Raw genomic sequence first — 6,256 nt, 5'->3', positions numbered from 1 at the left:
CACACACACACACACACACACACACACACTTTGGAAAGGCTACTGGGTGTCATTTATGACATATAGAATTGAGAAGAAATTGTAGTACATCTATATTCCATTAGTAATATAGATTCATAGATGCTAGAGTTGGAAGGGACCTTAAAGGATCATTGAGTCTGACCCCCCACCCAGTGGCAGAAAAAAGTGCCAGGGTCATGTGACCCCAGTCAGGTGCTTGTCCAGTCTTCTCTTGAAGACCCCCAAGGTAGGGGAGAGCACCACCTCCCTTGGAAGCCCATTCCAGATTCTGGCAGCTCTAACCATGAAGAAATTCTTTCTGATGTCCAACCTAAGCCTACTGTCCATCAGCTTGTGGCCATTGTTTCTGCTTATTTCAAGGGCGTGCTCTGATAAACAGAGCACCTCCTATTACGCACCTCCCCCCTGGTGAATTTGTATATTGCCACAAGATCCCCCTTAGTCTTCTCTTGCGGAGGCTGAAAAGGTCCAGGTCCCTCAGTCTTTCTGCATAAGATCTTCCCTGCAGACCTCTAGCCATATGAGTGGCCCCTCTCAAGGTTGTCCACATCATTTTTAAATTGTGGTGCCCAGAATTGGATGCAGTACTGTAGCTGCAGCCTGACCAGTGCTGCGTAGAGGGGAAGTATCACCTCCCCAGACCTGTTTGTGATGCACCTACTAATGCATGACAAAGTGCGGTTAGCTCTGCTAATTGCTTCATTACTTTGATGATTCATATTCACCTTGGAGTTAGCAATGACTACGAGATCTCTTTCGCTACTGTGCTGCTAAGAAGGAAAAAATTTAAATTCAGTGGAAGTTACTTTGTTAGGAAAAATTTGAGCATCATACTCATCTTACATGAATAATACTCATTCATTTTCACTTGCTGATTAAAGGCTAATTTTGCTTACCCTACTTATGTGAGTAGGTTGGATGTATGAAAATAAACGTTGGTATGTATATAGAAAAATGTCATTTAGATACTTCATAAGAAGCTAATTTTAGGTTTATCATCTCGACCAATTCCATTTTTGCTTCAAAAGGATAAAAAAAAGTTGTCTATTTTCTCAATTGTATGCAATAGGGCTAAAAGAGGAAGATATTTAGCTCTTTCAATATAATCTCTTAGCTCAGGGGTTTTCAACCTTTTTTTAATAAGTGTACCCCTGGCAGCCAGATACAGAGCAGGGGAGGGGTGGTGCGAGGCCAGATGTGGAGTGCCAGCAGTGCGAGGTGGTGGGTGGTGGTGGTAGCAGCCATGGTTGCGTGTGAGCTTCCCCCCACCCCCACAGCCAGCTGAGCAGCACCTGTGCACCCGCAGAGAGGCGCTGCTGCCCTTGCTGCCACCCCCACCCCTGGGATGCGGCGGCATAGGGTGGTGGGTGGTGGTACTCCATCCCCACCCACCCACATGTACCGCTTTGGGCCTTCCCAAGTACCCCAGGGGTACACATACCCCTGGTTGAGAACTCACATCTTAGTGTATATCTAGAGTCCTAGCATTGCTATTTGTATTAAGTGGAATTGGAACTTCACGTTGGAACATAAATTTGGTATTGCTAAAACTTGATCAGAATATTTGCATGATTTGTATGTTAAATAACGCTTATAGTCTAGTTAGACAAGAATTGAGTGAACACATTGTAATGTCAAAAATGGCATTATGCGTTTCCAAGTCACTGACAACTTGAAAATAAATTACGACAGCTTATAGATGAAAGATATGAGTAATAAGGTACAGTATTGGATAGTAATTACAGTCTGCTAGAGATGAAATCATGTAAGGGACCAAGAATACCATCTCCTTAAGTACCTGTCTACAATCTAAATTTTCGAGATAATCATTTTCTAATTAAAAAATGTTATATACAACATGCAAGAATTCCGTATTAGATTTCATCATGACAGCTACAGATTACTAGTGTAATCCATAATTGTGAGTACTTGGTGCTTTTAAAAGGCCCAGCTACCCAGAGGTAGAAACACTGATCAATCAGTTAGGAGAGAAAAATTAACTGGAAAAATGAGAGTGATTAAGAACTGGTGAAAAACATTTAACAAGGTGCCCAAAAAGTCAGAATAAAAAAAAGGCCATGTACACCACAGTAGATCAAAGGGTAACTTCATTTCTGCCTAATATTACTGTGCTTTCTTCCAATCACTAATAAAAACATTAAAGGGCATAGGTACAAGAATTTATCTGTGCAAGACTCCACTGGAAACATACTGCTTCAATGGTGAAGACACATGTGTATGGACACACACATGGAGAAAGAGGAACTTGAAAACAATAAATATGAATTGATTGCAGCATTCCTGTTGCAGGAACTAAATAAAGGTAGACAAAGTAAAACTTTTATGGCTAGAAGAACAATATGCATTTTTAAAAGACATTTTAGAAGAAAAAGGATCCTAACAATGTTGTTTGTTCATTATTAGTGGGAAATGGTACAACTGTCAGCCATAAACAGGTATTTCTGTTTTGTATTTGGGGAAACAAGATGAGCATTTGCATCATATTATATTATATACTGGTGAAACTTTCCATTGTAACATTAATTTAAGAAGATGATAAAGTTGTTGTAGGTAGACATTCTTAAGTTGTCAGATTCAGATAAGTTGCATTTGGGAGCTTTAAAAAAGTTGGCTGAAGAACTGTCTGGGCCATTAATACTGATTTTTTTTCCAGTTAATCTTGGAACACTGAGATATTGTGTTCACAATTGGGTACTGTCAGTTGATGACTAAAGGTATCAATGTAATAGATTTCCATTGGGGCCTTTAACATTTTGGTATCCTACAACATAGTACTAAAGACATGAGTAAAATAACATGTTCATATTAATACATGAATTGAAAACTGAAAAACTGATAGGTCTCAGAACATAAGAAATAGAGCATCATTGAATGGATATGTTCCTAGTAGAACTTTGCAAGGATTAGTACTTGGCTCTATGGTATTTAATATTTTTATCAGTAAATTGGAAGAAAGCATCAAAATAATTACTGATAAACTGTACAGATGACAAGGCTGAGGGAATGCCAAAATAAAGGAAGTTGGGTCAGGTCACTGATATAGAACAATTTGGACCACTTGGCAAACAGAATAAACAAAACAGTATGTTTTAGTACAATCAAACGTGAAATCACACATTTAGATTGAGTACAGACTGTCAAAAAGTCCAAGTCTGAATTGATTTAGTCTTTGCAGGTTAACCTAAGATGCAGAGATTAAACTGAAACAGAATTGAAAAGACATATTTACCCTTGATTCAGGAAATGCAGCCACGTGCCTGCAGTGGCTCAAGTCAGAAGCTGGGGTGGGGGGCGCTACAGCATGGCTCTCTGGCACATAGCTAGCATGTACTATATGTTCACTTCTTCTTGCTGCCCCCAAGGTCTCTGGGATTTGCAGTCCAAAATCACAGCAACAGGACTCTGCAGGGTTGCTTATCCTCTTCCTGTTTCTGGGTGCCTCTGGAATTTGCAGTCCACCACTGCAGCTAGCAGTAAGCTTAAGTGGGGGAAGGTGTGTTTAACCCCCCTCCCTGGCTCCAGACTCCATCTGGGGTTTGCCTGGGGGGGGGGGGGCAGTTCCCCCCGGCAGACTGGATTGCATCCCCAGCTTGCCCCTCATACCGTCTCGTCAGCTAGCCCCTACTGCACCAGCTAGGGAGCACAGGAGTGGGGCAAGCCCTGCTCTTTGGATCAGACACCCCAGCCCAGGGCTGCAAAGCATGCTGGAATGCTGAGGGACTGTGTTTTAACTTGAACCAAGAAGGTGTCTGGGACAGAAGTTTCATAAACTGGTTTAACCCAAATTAGTTAAGTCTGGCATTACATTCAACCAGGTTTATCTTAAACCAGTTTCAGCCATTTTGAAACTGGTTTGTGTGCACTGAGCTTCTGTTCTGTTACAGGTTTAAGCCAGTTTCTGATCACGTAAACCGGTTTATGTGTAACTTCTGTCCCTAGCCGGGTCATAGAATGCAGGGCATGCTTACAGTATATGGAGCTGTATTCTGGGAAGCAGAAATATTAAAAGAAAGTTGGGACTCCTGGTGGATAATCAGTTGAACATAACCTCCAAATTCAATGGGGTAGCAAAAAAACTTGCATGAACAGAGGATTAATGAGTAGAAGTATAGGAGTTGACAGATTTATAACAACCTATATTTGACACGAAGGGAGTGTTTGTGTTCTGGTGATCCCATTTCAAAAGGGATGTTGAAAAATTGGAATGTTTTGGGAGAAGAGCTAGGAGACATTAAGAACCATGGCAGGACTAATAGTGCTCAATCTATTCAGTTTATTATTATTAGTTATTGTTATATATTGTAACTTTATCATGATCCAGAAGTACTTACATACAGAAAAAAATCTGATAATAAAAGGTTATGCCATCTACCAGAAAAAATGTGTCAAATGATCCAGTCACTTAAAATTGAAACTGTTGGAACAATTGTGTCCATTGGTACACTTTCTAAGAGCTGTGATGGTTTCTCTATCAGCGAAAAATTAAGATTTGCAAACAATTCAGAGAAGTCCCGTTGTCTGTGTTATTCAGGAAGTCAGTCTAGGTAATTATAATTATTTGTTTTGGCTCTCAAAACTATTAATCTATGAACATAAGGAAACTCTCAGGTTTGGGGAAGATAGCTAGCCAGGTAATAAGATACTGCTGCACGTCATAAATCAGTAGTTTTAGAGTTTTACTCTGATTTATCCCATCAGTACAAAAAAATGGCATGGGATTCTGCTTTTTCTGTTCCTTATGTTATTTTTTTAGCATCGCTATGGAGTCCATCTGGGACTGAAATTCTTCATATTTTTTTTTAAAATAAATGTTTAAAACTGACACTGTGATGATTGGAGGTAACCTTAAGCTTGGAAAATGAACGATTTTCTGTTTCTGTCCAATGAAATTCTCTTTTCCATATAAATACACATGGTACAAGTATAGACAAATGTTGCTGTACTTATGCTTCATATAAAAAGATATTGTGAACTAAAAAAACCCTCCAAAGAAAACCTATCCTTACCTTAGTATTTATAACAAATGATTAATATTAGAGTAATTCTTATAAATGTTATTTATTTTCCCTTATGTTGCTTATTTTTTAATAGTCCTCAGATTATTGCTCAGATTATCTTCAGGGGAAGAACAGGGATGAGCCGGCACCACCCCTTTCCCACAGGGAGGGGGCAAGGAACCCTGGACCAAGTTTGGACTTGTAAGCTGCAGGTCTGCTGGACTTCATGGGGTAGAGCCCCTGAAGGTATAAAAAGAGTGGCATGAGCTGCACGGGACAGTGCAGCAAGGACATTGGAGAGGGAAGAGCCTCCATGAATATGCAGTGTGGCCTGGCCAAAAAACTGAAAGAGCCCCAGAGCCTAGAGCAGGGCCTAGAAAAGTAGAGGCCCAGGCATAAGGCTAGGTAAACCCAGCCAGCAGTGGCTAGATCTTCCCCCCGCCCCCTGAAAAGCTGGAAGAACCCTTGATGCCCAAAGCAAGACACAGGGCCAGGAGGGGAGGTCTTGGTGTGAAGCAGACAGTGCTGGTGGGGCCTCATTAAGTGGAGGGCCCTGAGGCCCAGTTGACAGCTCCTTGAAGAGAACTGTAAGTTGCTGGTGGGATCAGGCCCTGCAGGGGAGACATTCCTGAAATAAGGCATCTTATTTCCCCCTCCAGAGGGAAGCCCAGGGTGAAAGTTTCCCTCTCAGCTAGACCCAGAGGAGGGGAAGCACCCCTTGTTAGCTGGAATTCAGGGGTAAACACACCTTATATCATTTAAAACTGTGCCTTATATTTTGTATGATTGTTATCCTAATTATGGATATTTTGTATATATGTTATGGGATTGGTTTAGTTTTGTATAATTGGTTCCTCACTGATGTGCTGCCTGTTCATACTATTTCCCCCCTCCTTCCTTTTCTACCTGGTTATACTCTGCCAATGGTTCCTTTGGGTTGCCTGTAAACTACCTGTTGACCCCAACTTACCTGGTTCACCCATTTAGGTATCCACCTCTCTTCCTCACACAGGCATCCTGAGGACTCACCAGGTGCGCCAGGCCTCTGTAGAGCACAGGGTTGAGAAGGCCATCCCTGAGGTGGATTACTCATTGTCCCAGGAGGTGGTTCCTGGCTTACTGTATTGTAAATATTTATCTATATACCTTTGGTGTTGTTAAATGATATCATTGAGGCTACTTTTGGGAAGTTTTCCTTGATACCTATTAGGATACTT

This window comes from Crocodylus porosus, unplaced genomic scaffold (assembly GCF_001723895.1).
Source record: "Crocodylus porosus isolate Cpor-Errol unplaced genomic scaffold, CroPor_comp1, whole genome shotgun sequence".
Lineage (NCBI taxonomy): Eukaryota > Metazoa > Chordata > Crocodylia > Crocodylidae > Crocodylus > Crocodylus porosus.
Note: the sequence above shows the minus strand (reverse complement) of the source record.